Source organism: Podarcis melisellensis (assembly GCF_964234715.1).
Source record: "Podarcis melisellensis genome assembly, chromosome: 2".
NCBI lineage: Eukaryota > Metazoa > Chordata > Lepidosauria > Squamata > Lacertidae > Podarcis > Podarcis melisellensis.
This window is the reverse complement of record NC_138529.1, coordinates 7,018,459-7,033,602: the sequence shown is the minus strand read 5'-3', so window position 1 is coordinate 7,033,602 and position 15,144 is coordinate 7,018,459. Positions and strand designations below refer to the sequence as shown.

At 49.9% G+C, this 15,144-nt stretch overlaps 1 protein-coding gene across 8 annotated transcripts in view; it reads right to left on the bottom strand.

Annotated features, from left to right (window-relative positions):
• The window catches only part of FMNL3 (formin like 3), a 110,274-nt gene that overhangs the window by 43,158 nt on the left and 51,972 nt on the right, over positions 1-15,144 (bottom strand). The window lies entirely within an intron of this gene.

Genomic DNA, 15,144 nt, shown 5'->3' with positions numbered 1-15,144 from the left:
TATATAAGTGCGTGTGTGGTTGTGTATCTGTGGCTTTGTTGTGTGTAGCTGTGCCAACTCTGGAATATGAAGGAGGGTGCATGCATCTGTTTGGAGGCTGGTTGTTCAGTGTATGTTATTTCCAGAAGTAGTCGTGGTTGAATGTGATTTCGTCTATCAATCATCTGGATACTGGAACTATGCATATGTTCATTCCCTCTCTCTTTCTCTGTGGGACAGGGGAGCAACACTCCCGCCCATTTCCTGCCTGTCTGAACTCCAGCCTCCACCCCTGTGTGTTTCCTGTCTGACTCCAGTGGCTGCTATTTTAGGGCCCTCAACACATTTGCTGGAGGTTAAAGGGCACAGAGGTGGGAGCAGAAGCTGCCCAAGGCAAATCCAATCCTAGCCACACTCTAGTACAGGAAAGGAGATCGTGGGCGTATGCATCAAAGGAAACTGAGTGGGTGCACATGCTTTCATGTGCTTATGAGCAGGCATGCCTGTATTCTCTGACCGTAGGTCCATGGGAGAGAACACGTTTTGCAGGGTGACGGTCTCAAAAAGTTGAAAATCTCTCAGGAAAGACTTATCTCCCTAAGTTCTGCATTCCTATTGCCAGTAGATAAAGCTGCAGTAGATGGACCAATTGTCGAACAAGATTAAGGAAGTTTCACATGTGCATATGCTGGGACAAATCTGTCTACATGTCCCTGACTGCTTCTGAGAGTGAAGACACAAGACTGTGCATGCATATCTACATGTACACGTGTGTGTGTGTGTGTGTGTGTGTGTGTGTGAGAGAGAGAGAGAGAGAGAGAGAGAGAGAGAGAGAGAGAGAATCACAGGCTTAAAAGGTAAAGGTAGAGGGACCCCTGACCATTAGGTCCAGTTGTGACCGACTCTGGGGTTGCGGCGCTCATCTCGCTTTACTGGCCAAGGGAGCCGGCATACAGCTTCCGGGTCATGTGGCCAGCATGACTAAGCCGCTTCTGGCGAACCAGAGCAGTGCACGGAAACGCCGTCTACCTTCCTGCCAGAGCGGTACCTATTTACCTACTTGCACTTTGACATGCTTTCGAACTGCTAGGTTGGCAGGAGCAGGGACTGAACCGCTGACCTTCTGATCGGCAAGTCCTAGGCTCTGTGGTTTAACCCACAGCACCACCCGCGTCCCTTAATAACAGGCTTAGGAAGGACCAAATGGCTAAACAGGAGTAGTGTTGAACGTACTGTTGAACCCACACAATCCAGTCTCCTCTGTGTTACGTGGGGAGAAACAGGAGTAAAAGAGGCGCCACGCCAAGGCTGCCTGCAGGGAAAACATAGCTCCAGGTGCCTCAAGCGAGTGACCCATGACTCTCTGATGTTTGCACATGTCACTGCTGCTCTAGAATATGCCCATACTGGGTTGCGCTTCTGGAACTGACTCCCTCCCTCCAGAAGGATTACTGAGTTGACTAGGCAAGGCTGCGCTGCTTACGGGAAAGAAAAAGTAAGTTCCGGGAAAACAGAGGGACTTTTCTCAAGGGCAGGCAGACTGTTTGTAGCAGATTAGGGCTGTTTGCATGCAAGCACATTCCCCCCTCGGCATTTCAAAGATGAACACAGGGACTCCCTTGTGCGCTTTGCAACATTCCTATTCTCACCCCAAGGATCACGCTCTGAGTGCCTGCTCTTCTCCCTCTTGTCCCTCCCCAGTCCCAATCACACATTCCTAAAAAAAGGCTCTTCCCATCAAAAGTGCAATGCTGTCTCCAAACCCAGCCTGCTTTTCAGACCATATTCTTGTTATGGCCATGTGCTTAAAACAACAACACCCTTCAATGTTGTGTACCAAGTGAGCTCACATTCTGCTCCTTGAAAAGCTGAAACCAGCAGCTGTGCAGATTATGCAAATCACGTTGCGGTATGCAAAACATATGCTTATTTTGCATAATTTATTCCACTTCAAGGGGAGGGACAAACAGATAGGCATGGAACTGAAGCTGTATGTCATGACGGCTGTCAATCCGCCGCAGCTACTCCCATCATTCCTGTCGCCACAGTTTGATCAGACATTTCCCACAAACTCTCAAGCCTTTTTTTTGCAGGCTTAAGGACCAGCACCTTCTTGGTTTTAAAGTAAGTGCAAAATTCTGTTGTAATGTGCAGCCAACACTGCTCACTGCTTTCTGCAATTTTGCATGCGGAATATAAGCTGGCTTGTTTATTCTGTTCCTCTTCAATAGCTGAGTATCAGGAATAGTCCCCAAAAGAACTCCCATGTATGCTTGCACTGTTATAAAGCAAAAAGAGTTTTACACATACCTACTTTTAACAAAAGATGCATTCCTTTCTTACTGACTTACAGGAGGCACTGTAATTTATTCCTTATGACTCTTATAAACAATTTCATACTTTTAGTTCCAGTCAGTGTTTATCTTTGTAATTTCCACAACAAACCCTTTGTGGTTTTAGTAGTAATTAGAATAGATTAGGTATACATGGTGCTTTATTTAATCGTGCAAAGTGATCCACACACTCTACCACATTAATCTTTAAAACAGTCCTAAAAGGTAGACCGGGACACGGGTGGCGCTGTGGTCTAAACCACAGAGCCTAGAGCTTGCCAATCAGAAGGTCGGCAGTTCGAATCCCCGCAATAGGGTGAGCTCCCGTTGCTTGGTCCCAGCTCCTGCCAACCTAGCAGTTCAAAAGCACGTCAAAGTGCAAGTAGATAAATAGGTACCGCTCGGGCGGGAAGGTAAACAGCGTTTCCATGCGCTGCTCTGGTTTGCCAGAAGTGGCTTAGTCATGCTGGCCACATGACCCGGAAGCTGTACGCCGACTCCCTCGGCCAGTAAAGCGAGATGAGCGCCACAATCCCAGAGTCGTCCGCGACTGGACCTAACAGTCAGGGGTCCCTTTACCTTTAAAAGGTAGACCAGTAATACACACACGCTGCATTAGAGGCTCCTAACCTTAGCACCCTAGCATGATGCACAGGGAGTAGAGATAGTTGCTTGCCTAAGACTAATATCCCTGCTCCTGCTATAGTAAGAGTGTCTCAGCTGGCACTGATACAATAATGGCGCATTAGGGCTGGATTTATATTGGGCCTTCCAGACATCATCCTGCTTTATTAGCTGTTCTGTGGTACTTCCCCAATAGTATTGTATTATTTCTGTCTGGAGGGGCACAACAAAAATAAACCAACAATTTGTGGTATAAAATAACTGCAGGGTTTCAGCAGGAAGTCACAGGACATGTGCTGATTGGAAACAAGGTAGAACGTCCGCCCAAAACCTTTTGCAGGGGTGTGAAAGAGGGGTTCTTATAATCACTCCAACAATATCGTTCATAAGAATCAGCATAAATGCACAATAAAAAGGCTGTCTGGAAGGATGCTAAGGAAAGCTACTGTTCTAGACAGATGTAAAAAACGAACCCCGCGAAAATTCAGCACACATCCAGTTCTATTTCTTGGCCACACCCATTTGTAACAGAATATTGTGAGTTGGCTTTCATATAAATGGCTGGCCGTTACCAATGTGTATGACTAAATATCAGTTGCTAATATTATGGGCTACATGGAAAAGGTTTAATTTGCAGATAATATTAGCAAATGACTTTTGCAGTAGGTTGGGGGAGGCAGTGTTGCACTTCTGCAGAACAAGTGACCTAGCCACATATTCGGTGCACTGTACTGAACACATTCCTTGTTCCTCTGCCTCAGTAGACTTTGGCCCCCTTTGCTCTCCGTCAACTGCCTGCTAAAATCTAGAAGATAATAGAGCCTGTGACCTTGTGCTGGATAGGTGTCTTTTTAATGTCTGGGAGCAAGGCTTTGGAATAGATAACCTTCTTAAGGCCTCTTTTGGCACTACACTTGTACGATTCTCCACCATGAATCCACAGACGCCACCATCCCCATTTCATGGAAAACCCTAACGACACCTCAAAATATTTCGCTCTCACTCACAATCTCTCATCCCCAGCCCTTAGCAATCCCCCCTTCTTTGTTATTGACTCTCACACCCAAACTGCCGCTCTTTCATTGCCTAGACCAAACAGTCTTGCTGACTAAGCAACCACTCCCCGTGTCAGCTCCAGCCACCCTGAGGAAGTCCTGCCCGGCCGGCACTGACCAGAAACTAAGGACAGGAACAGTTCGGCTTCCTGCTCTTGCCGGCGTTTCCCTTCCAGCTGGAGCCAGGACAGGTGGCGATAGCGGCGCATTTCCTAGCTCACAACAGAAGGCATGGGAACCTTTGGGAGGATAGGGGCCTCTCAGGCAGGCTAGAGCATTATCAGCAGACCGAGGGGAAGAGTTGAAGAAGAACGTCCTCATCTAACCTACCCTCCTTTTTTCCTTTTATTGCTTTCCTTGGCCTGCCTGTCAAATGGACCATCACCCAGGTGGACCATTTTCTGCTTCGTTGGACTGATTCCTAGGACAGTTGGACATTAAGAGCCCAAATGGATCAGGTCAGAGGGCCAGTGAGTGAAGCATCCTGCTTTCTACAGCAGCCAACCAGCAGACATGCTGAACCCTAAGCTATCTCAAGTTTAAGAGGCCCCACAGCATCACCAAAAGATGTCCCCACCTCTTTCTTAACTTCCTCCCATTTACTTTTTGTTTTAAAGGTTTTGTAACAGAAGACAAAGAACATAACAGAAAGGACATTGAAAGCAGAAATGATAAAGGTTCATACAGTGGTGCCTCGCAAGACGAAATTAATTCGTTCCGTTAGGCTCTTCGTATAGCGGTTTTTTCATCTTGCGAAGCAAGCCCATTGACAGCTTAGCGGATTAGCGCTATTAGCGGTTTAGCGGCTTTTAGCGATCAGCTGTTAAGCGGCTTATCAGCGGATCAGCTGATAAGCGGCTTAGCGGCTTAGGAAAAGGGGGGGAAAGGGAAAAAAACCCGAAGGAACTCGCAAGACTTTTTCGTCTTGTGAAGCAAGCCCATAGGGAAATTCGTTTTGCGAAGCGCCTCCAAAACGGAAAACCCTTTCGTCTAGCGGGTTTTCCGTCTTGCGAGGCGTTCGTCTTGCGGGGCACCACTGTATTTGCATATATACCAATACATAGGTTAGGATGCAACGAAAAGCTAACACACTAATATATATATATATATATATATATATATATATATATATATATATATATATATATATATATGCTTTCGTAGATTTTCACGGGTACAGGAATGCAGGTTTTGGTGTCCTCGGGTGTCTTCCCGTGTAAAAGTTGGGGTGTCTAGGCGACGTTTCGACGAGGTCTCACTCGTCATCTTCAGGCTGGTGCTTTCGGCTTCTTGTTACTGGAACAGAGCAGGATCTCAGTGTTTGAGTTCCTATAAATACTGTTGAGGGGGTGTGGTGTATAGCCTCCAATGTTCTGGGCAGAGAGGAAGTTCCCAGGCTAGTGTGCCTTTTCTTCTTTTGTTCCTTAATTACTTGAGGGATATCTTGAGTGATTTCTTGAGTGATATCCTGAGTACCACTTAGGTGGGTCATTAGGTGTGGATTAGTTGCTAAAGTCTTTGTGTCTTGACCTCTTGAACTTTGTGAAGAGTTTTTCTGAGAAGATGGCTGTACTGCACTTAGTTGTGCTCTGGCTTGGCTTCGTGTATAGGGGCGAGCTGTGGTTTTGTGGCCTGTGTCAGCCAGATCTGTGTAGGGATTGCAGGGGGGTGCAGCATCCGGAGGTGCCACCATGGTTTGGCTACTGGATGGTGTCTGTAATTTATCTGTGGAGAGGGTCTGGGTTTGGGTCTGGTGTGGTTGATTGGTGATGGCGTTCTGTGTGCCTCTGGATCTGGTGTCAGTTTTTGTGGGGAGGGCTAATTTCCAGATGTCTGGCAAGCGGGATGTGTCGTCACGCTTGTTCATGTTGTGAGGGTGTTTCTCTATCTCGATGGCTTCCATGATTATTCTCTTGTGGTGATGTTCCATGTTAAAGAGCAATTTGGAATTTGCAAAATTAATTTCGTGTCCTGTTTCTTTCATGTGTTGGAAAAGAGAGGAAGTTTTTTCTTCTTTTTTGACGGCATTCTTGTGTTCTGCGATACGTGCATTTATTCGTCTGTTTGTTTGTCCAATGTACGTGGCTGGGCAGACTTTGCAGGGTATTTCATAGACCCCTTGGTTTTCCAACTGGATTTTATCCTTGGGGTTTCTGAGGATATTGGCTATTTTTTGGTTGGTGCAAAAGGCTGTTTTGATATTGTGTTTATGGAGGATTTTGCTAATTTTATCTGTAGTGCCCTTGATATAAGGAAGGAGGGCCATGCCATTGTTTTCTTCTGTGTCTTGGTTTTTGGGGGGTGTTTCTTTTTGGATTAGCTTTGTAACCCTGTTTTGCTGGTATCCATTGGCAATTAACACATTTGAGAGATTCTGTAACTCAGTTGTCAAGTGGTCTTTGTCAGCCAGGCGTTTGGTTCTGGAGATGAGAGTCTTGGCTACGGAGTTTATTTGTGCAGGGTGGTGGTGTGATTGTGCATGTAAGTAGCGGTTGGTGTGTGTTTTTTTCCGGTAGATAGTGTGTCCTAGGGAGCCATCAGGTTTTTTGTAGATTAGGACGTCAAGGAAGGGAAGTTGGTTGTTGGCTTCTATTTCCATAGTGAATTGTATTTTGGGGTGTAGGCTGTTGAGATGTGTGAGGAAGCTATCCAGTTTTTCCTTCCCGTGTGGCCAAATTACAAAGGTGTCGTCAACATATCTGAGCCAAAGTTTGGGTTTGTGTTCTGACTTGTCTAAAGCATTGGTTTCAAAGTGTTCCATGTACAGGTTTGTGATGACCGGTCATCGCAAACCTGTACATGGAACACTTTGAAACCAATGCTTTAGACAAGTCAGAACACAAACCCAAACACAGAAGAAAACTTTGGCTCAGATATGTTGACGACACCTTTGTAATTTGGCCACACGGGAAGGAAAAACTGGATAGCTTCCTCACACATCTCAACAGCCTACACCCCAAAATACAATTCACTATGGAAATAGAAGCCAACAACCAACTTCCCTTCCTTGACGTCCTAATCTACAAAAAACCTGATGGCTCCCTAGGACACACTATCTACCGGAAAAAAACACACACCAACCGCTACTTACATGCACAATCACACCACCACCCTGCACAAATAAACTCCGTAGCCAAGACTCTCATCTCCAGAACCAAACGCCTGGCTGACAAAGACCACTTGACAACTGAGTTACAGAATCTCTCAAATGTGTTAATTGCCAATGGATACCAGCAAAACAGGGTTACAAAGCTAATCCAAAAAGAAACACCCCCCAAAAACCAAGACACAGAAGAAAACAATGGCATGGCCCTCCTTCCTTATATCAAGGGCACTACAGATAAAATTAGCAAAATCCTCCATAAACACAATATCAAAACAGCCTTTTGCACCAACCAAAAAATAGCCAATATCCTCAGAAACCCCAAGGATAAAATCCAGTTGGAAAACCAAGGGGTCTATGAAATACCCTGCAAAGTCTGCCCAGCCACGTACATTGGACAAACAAACAGACGAATAAATGCACGTATCGCAGAACACAAGAATGCCGTCAAAAAAGAAGAAAAAACTTCCTCTCTTTTCCAACACATGAAAGAAACAGGACACGAAATTAATTTTGCAAATTCCAAATTGCTCTTTAACATGGAACATCACCACAAGAGAATAATCATGGAAGCCATCGAGATAGAGAAACACCCTCACAACATGAACAAGCGTGACGACACATCCCGCTTGCCAGACATCTGGAAATTAGCCCTCCCCACAAAAACTGACACCAGATCCAGAGGCACACAGAACGCCATCACCAATCAACCACACCAGACCCAAACCCAGACCCTCTCCACAGATAAATTACAGACACCATCCAGTAGCCAAACCATGGTGGCACCTCCGGATGCTGCACCCCCCTGCAATCCCTACACAGATCTGGCTGACACAGGCCACAAAACCACAGCTCGCCCCTATACACGAAGCCAAGCCAGAGCACAACTAAGTGCAGTACAGCCATCTTCTCAGAAAAACTCTTCACAAAGTTCAAGAGGTCAAGACACAAAGACTTTAGCAACTAATCCACACCTAATGACCCACCTAAGTGGTACTCAGGATATCACTCAAGAAATCACTCAAGATATCCCTCAAGTAATTAAGGAACAAAAGAAGAAAAGGCACACTAGCCTGGGAACTTCCTCTCTGCCCAGAACATTGGAGGCTATACACCACACCCCCTCAACAGTATTTATAGGAACTCAAACACTGAGATCCTGCTCTGTTCCAGTAACAAGAAGCCGAAAGCACCAGCCTGAAGATGACGAGTGAGACCTCGTCGAAACGTCGCCTAGACACCCCAACTTTTACACGGGAAGACACCCGAGGACACCAAAACCTGCATATATATATATATATATATATATATATATTGTCACGGCCACCCAGGACGGGTCCCAGCTCACAAGAGACCTCACTCCGTTGCAGTTTATTTACAGGAAAAGTTTATTGAAGATTTCTGCTTCTCGTACAGTTCAGCATCGTGGCCGTACGTCTGTCACGTTAGACCGCTGAAGTCCCCTCTGACTCCTCCCCTCTTCCACACCAACTTAATAGCCTGGCTCTAGACCACCTCTTCCTCTCCTTTCTTTTCCGCAGGGTCTTCCTGCCCCCCTGGGTTCCCTCTCTCCGTGACTCGCCTGAGGCTGAATCCTCTGCCGCCTCTTCCCCCCTCCTTCTGGCTTTAGGGCCGGGCTCCTCCCCTGAGCTCTCTCCACTTCCGCGCGCCTCTACGTTTGAACTTGGCGCGCGTACGTTGCTGCTGACCTTTCTTTCGACCGCTACACCACCCCTTGTTCTGCTCTCCACCCTTTCCGGCTGAACACCTTGCTCCAACCCCCTTTCTCTGTTCTCTCCTAATCCTGCTCCCTCCGAGAGGCTGACGACTCCACCCCCTTTACTCCGTTCCGGCTGAGACGCCTCTTGCTGCGTCTGTCTTCCACTGGGCTCCTCTCCGCTTCTCCCTTCTCCTCCCTTTTGCTTGATTAAGGTAACCCCCTTTTGAGAATCCTCTGACTCGCTGCTCAGACTCGTGGATTCCCTCAGAATTCCGTCATCTTCTTCCTCATCCTTCTGCCCCTCCTCCCACTCGCTCTCCGTCTCCTCTGTCATCTCCTCCTCTCTCCCAGAAACCCTGACATCCATCCCCCCCTCGAAGCCCCCCCTTCCCCCCTCCCGCTCGCCGGGTGCAGGTTGAGGAAAACGTGGTTCTTCCGGGGTCGGTTCAGGATACAAGTTGTCCACTTCAACGTTCTCCTCTGTCATCTCCGTATATGTGTGTTCGAACTCGGGTTCCCCACCCACAGACCTCACAGTCTCTTCCTCCATCACTGCTTCTCCTGGCGCTGCCTGCCAAGGACCTACCATCCATCTCTGACTCCATGCCTCCCTTGGCTGATCCACCCACCAACAAGGGCCTGTCTCCTCCCCCCCCAGTCTCGGATCCCTGGTCGGGCTTGTTTCGGGCGTATGGCCCTCGGGTGAGGAGAAACCCTCGAACGTGCTGTCTGACAAAGTGGGCGTGAAAAGCCAATCATCAAAATACTCCTCGGGCATGGGCTTGTGCGGAAAAAGTGCATGGAACTCCTCCTTCAACAGGGGTTCGTCCAACGCGTAACCCGGCACCCAGCTATTGGCAGAGGCCGGAGTGCCTTCCCTGGCTAGAAAATATTCAACTCCCTCCTCCCCCCATCTCGAGTCCAGTATCTCTGTGACCTCGTTAAGAGGTTCTGGTCTTGGCGATTCCCCCCCCTCAGGCGCCCTCCTACGTGGCTCTGGGAGTGCTCCTGACTCTTGAAACCTGTGTGGGGTTTTGTAGGGAGTGAGCACCGACCTATGAAAGACCGGGTGCACCCTGGAACCCTCCGGAAGGGCTAGACGAAAAGCCACCGGATTGATCTTAGCCTCAACTTGATATGGCCCTAGCTGCCTGTGTCCTAACTTCTTCTTGGCCAATGACCTGGCCGGCATCGCGTGGGCTGCTAACCACACCCAGTCCCCAATCTGGATGTCCTCTCCCGCCCTCCTGTGCTTATCAGCCTGCACCTTATACGCCTGTTTTGCCAGCTCCAAATGTCTCCGCAGCTCCTCGTGCACCTCTTGCAACTCCGCTGCAAACTGGTCGGCATCTTGAGGCCCCCCCCCTCCTGGTGCCGCAAATCTCGGGAAGGTTCTGGGATGACGGCCATTGTTCGCGAAGAAAGGCGTCACCCCGGTGGATGCGTGTTTCGTGTTGTTGTAGGCGAATTCAGCCATCGGCAGATAGTCCACCCACGCCGCAGGTCGCTGGTTGGCGTAGCACCGCAGGTACTGCTGCATGATCGCGTTGACCCTCTCCGCTTGACCGTTGGTTTGTGGATGTCTCGCCGATGTCAGGTTGATTTTGACGTGCAAGATGCCCAGAAGCTTTCGCCAGAAAGTGGAAACAAACTGGCGCCCCCTGTCGGACAAGACGGACTGCGGAAGTCCATGCACTCTGAAGACGTGATCGATGAAGAGCTTTGCGGTCTGTTCTGCCGTCGCCACCTTGGCACAAGGGATGAAATGCGCCATCTTGGTGAACAAGTCCACCACCACTAACACCGCCGTCTTACCTCTGGAGCTGGGCAGGTCCGTAACAAAGTCCAACGCTACCCTCTCCCACGGTTGCTGCGGTGTCTCCAGCGGTTCTAGCAATCCCGCCTGCTTCTGGTGCACTGGTTTGGACCTCTGGCAGATATCACACCTGGCGACGTAGTCCGCCACCTCTCCTCTCATCTGGGGCCACCAAAAGTCTCTAGCCACCAACTCCATCGTCTTCTCTTTGCCGAAATGGCCTGCACTAGGGGCGTCATGCAATTGTTGCAGAACCTTGGCTCGAAGATCGTCGGTGGGCACGTAAAGGGCACCCTTACGAGTCAAAAGTCCATCTTGCAATTGGAACTCATCGTTGTCTCGCGACCCTCCGCGTAGCTCCTCCATCTTGGACTGTGCAAACTGATCCCTTTGCAACGCGCGGCGCACCGCGTCCAGGTCGACTGCGATGGTAGCGCACGTCCACGCCTGCGGTGCGAAAATGTGCTTTGCTGCGATTGGAGCTGCTTCCTCCAAGTATTGCGGCTTTCGGGACAGCGCGTCTGCAATAACATTGGAGTCTCCTGGGATGTATTCTATTTTGAAGTCGAAATCCGCAAAGAACTCCGCCCAGCGCATGTGTCGCTGGGTCTGTAACTTAGCCGTCCGCCAATACTCTAAGTTCTTGTGATCCGTGCGGACTTGCACCGTGTGCTTGGCTCCTATTAAGAAGTGTCGCCACGCTTTGAAAGCTGCATGAATGGCCAACAACTCCCTGTCCCATATGGTATAATTGCGCTCCGTCTTGCTGAGCTTCCGGGAGTAGAACGCACCCGGTCTCCAGTTGCCTTGTGAATCCTCTTGCAAAAGAACGGCCCCAACCGCTCTGTCTGACGCATCGGTCTCTACCCGCATGGGTCTGCCGGGATTCACGTGGAGCAGCTGCTCTTCGGAGGCGAAAAGACCTTTAAGCGTCCGGAAGGACCGCTCCGCTTGTTCGGTCCAGACGAACTTCTTCTTCTTGGAACTGAGGGTGTCAGTGATAGCCGCCGTCGCGTTCGCAAAACCTTTAATAAACTTGCGGTAAAAATTGGCAAAGCCGATGAACCTCTGGACCTCTTTCCGATTTCGAGGGCTTTTCCAGTCCAACAGCGCTTGAACCTTAGCCCTGTCCATGGCCAGTCCCTCGTCGGACAACTTGTAGCCAAGGAAATCAACCTCTCTGACATCAAACTGGCATTTTTCCAACTTGGCGTACAGCCTGTGGTCCTTCAGCCTCTGCAGGACCTCCCTCACGTCCTTATCGTGATCCTCCGGCGATTCCGAGAAAATCAGGATATCGTCGAGAAAGCAGACACACTTCTTGTAGAGGAGACCTGCTAGCACGTGGTGCATAAATGCTTGAAAAACGTGGCTGCCATTTTGGAGACCGAAAGGCATGACTCTGTATTCGTATGTGCCCAGAGGGGTGAACATGGCGGTCTTCCACTCATCTCCTTTCCGGATGCGGATGAGATTGTAAGCTCCACGTAGGTCCAGCTTGGTGAAAATCTTGCCCCTCCTGACGGTCGCTAAAAGGTCGTCAATCTTGGGCATGGGGAAAGCTTTGGGCTTAGTCAAGCTGTTTATGAACCTGTAATCCACTATAAGCCTTTTTTGGGGCGTGTTTTTCTTCTTCACAAAGAACACAGGGCTGCCACCCGCTGCTTTAGATTCCTGGATGAAACCTCGCTTGAGGTTATGGTCTATGAACTCCCGAAGCTCTTGCATCTCGTCTTCCGACATGGAGTACAGCTTGGCAGCAGGCAGTTGCGCCCCTGGCACTAAATCAATCGCGCAGTCGTAAGGTCTGTGAGGCGGCAACTTGTCAGCTTCCTTCTCACAGAAAACCTCCAAGAAGTCCTGGTACTTGTGAGGCACTGTTTGCACCATACCCAGATGCAACTGCTGCTCGGCTTCTCCTCCCTGATCGGTCTGAAAGCAATGCTGAGCACAATACGATGAACAAAAGGTGATCTGCCGCTGGTACCACGCAACCGCGGGACTGTGCCTCTCCAGCCAACTCATGCCTAACACGATGGGTGTGTCCGATAAGTGGGTGACATTGAAACTAATAAGTTCTCGATGGTTGCCAATCTGCATCATCATGGGAGGGGTTTGCTGCACCACTTGCCCCCCCAGCAACTTCCTGCCGTCTACCGTGACCACGTTCAGAGGCGTCGTTGCAGGCAGGAGCGCCATGTTGTGCTGCTTAACGAACTGCAGTCCCACGAAGTCGGCGTTGCTTCCCGAATCGATCGTTATTGGAACCTCGAGGAGTCTCCCATCAGGCAACTGGAGTGTTGCTGTGAGCAGAACTGCCGGTCTGGGAGGCAAAGGGTCCACGCTCTGCAGTGATGCTGGGGGCTTGTCTACAGATCCGCCTGGCTGAGCCCCAGTAGCTCTGCTTCCAGCCAGGCACTGTCGTTTCCCTGAAGCTGCTCCCCTGGTTGCACCTCTGCTGTTACAGTTGCCAGTGCTGCAGTGTGCTTCTGGAGCCTCTGGGGGCACTCTTTCGCCATATGGTGCGCACTGTCACAGATGTAACACTTCCTGGTTCCTCTAGGAGGCTTCGCTTTGGCTGCACCAGGGACAGGGCTCTGGGATGGCTTCTGAGCCCTAGCACCACCAATCTCCATTGGCTCCTCGCTGTCCTTCCCCATTGGCGAGGGGTGCGCACGGCTGAAATCCCTGTGCACAAAAGGGAGAGTCCTCGCTTGCGCACGCGCTTGGGGGCCGTCCTCCTCGTGCCACGGACGTCCCTCATGTCGAATTCCAATAGCTAAAGCCCGTTGCACCACGTCTTCTAGGGTCTGGGGTCTGTCCCCCCTAGCGATCTCATCCTTGATGGGGGGGCTCAATCCCTCCCAAAAAAGATCTCTGACCGGCTTACTGTCCTTTGGCCAATCTAAGGCGGTGAGCAATGCAAAAAATTTAGAGTGGTATTGGCGCACAGTCGCTTTCCCCTGCCTCAGCCCGTGCATTTGACGGCGCGCAATGTCCACATCCACAGAGGATTGAAAACAAGAATCCATCGCTTTGATGAACGCAGTTGAATTGCGACGGGCCGGTCCATCTTCGCGCCACAGATTGCGTAGCCAAGCCCTGGCCTCCCCATGCAGGTGCGAAACAATGAACCCCACTTTCTCCTCCTCATCTTTAAAATCGTGACGGAGTAAATGCAATGCATATACGACGTCCGCTCTGAAATTGGGATAGTCTTGCAAGTTGCCATTAAAATGCGGAACCAGGGCACCCCCCCTCCGTCCAAGCGCAATGCCCTCCGCTCTGGAACCTGGGGCCCCCGCCCTGTCCGCGTGTTCCCACCTTGCCTGCAAATCCTGGCACGTCTTCTCCAAGTCGTCATTCTTCTTCTGCGAAGCAATGACTGCCGATGTGAGAGCGGTAACCTGATCCCGCAGTGCAACCAGCTGCTCCTCAGCGCTCATGGCTGCTCCCGTTCGTGAGCTTCGCAAAAAAAAATTTTTTGCTTTCTGAGAGGGGACTTACTGTCACGGCCACCCAGGACGGGTCCCAGCTCACAAGAGACCTCACTCCGTTGCAGTTTATTTACAGGAAAAGTTTATTGAAGATTTCTGCTTCTCGTACAGTTCAGCATCGTGGCCGTACGTCTGTCACGTTAGACCGCTGAAGTCCCCTCTGACTCCTCCCCTCTTCCACACCAACTTAATAGCCTGGCTCTAGACCACCTCTTCCTCTCCTTTCTTTTCCGCAGGGTCTTCCTGCCCCCCTGGGTTCCCTCTCTCCGTGACTCGCCTGAGGCTGAATCCTCTGCCGCCTCTTCCCCCCTCCTTCTGGCTTTAGGGCCGGGCTCCTCCCCTGAGCTCTCTCCACTTCCGCGCGCCTCTACGTTTGAACTTGGCGCGCGTACGTTGCTGCTGACCTTTCTTTCGACCGCTACACCACCCCTTGTTCTGCTCTCCACCCTTTCCGGCTGAACACCTTGCTCCAACCCCCTTTCTCTGTTCTCTCCTAATCCTGCTCCCTCCGAGAGGCTGACGACTCCACCCCCTTTACTCCGTTCCGGCTGAGACGCCTCTTGCTGCGTCTGTCTTCCACTGGGCTCCTCTCCGCTTCTCCCTTCTCCTCCCTTTTGCTTGATTAAGGTAACCCCCTTTTGAGAATCCTCTGACTCGCTGCTCAGACTCGTGGATTCCCTCAGAATTCCGTCATCTTCTTCCTCATCCTTCTGCCCCTCCTCCCACTCGCTCTCAGTCTCCTCTGTCATCTCCTCCTCTCTCCCAGAAACCCTGACATATATATATATATATATATATGCCTATTTTTTTTTAACCACTTAGGTAAAACTTGAAATTTAGTTTTTCTAAAAAAATGTCTTTGGAGGCCCTTTAAGAACCTGAGCCCTAGGCTTACTTAGCTTATGCACTTCCAGGAACCTCTATGGATCTGTCTAATGCCCGTTTTAAAGCTATCTAATCCGTATCACCCCACCTTGGGTAAATTCCAGAAATTAACTGATGTTGAGAAGACTGCTA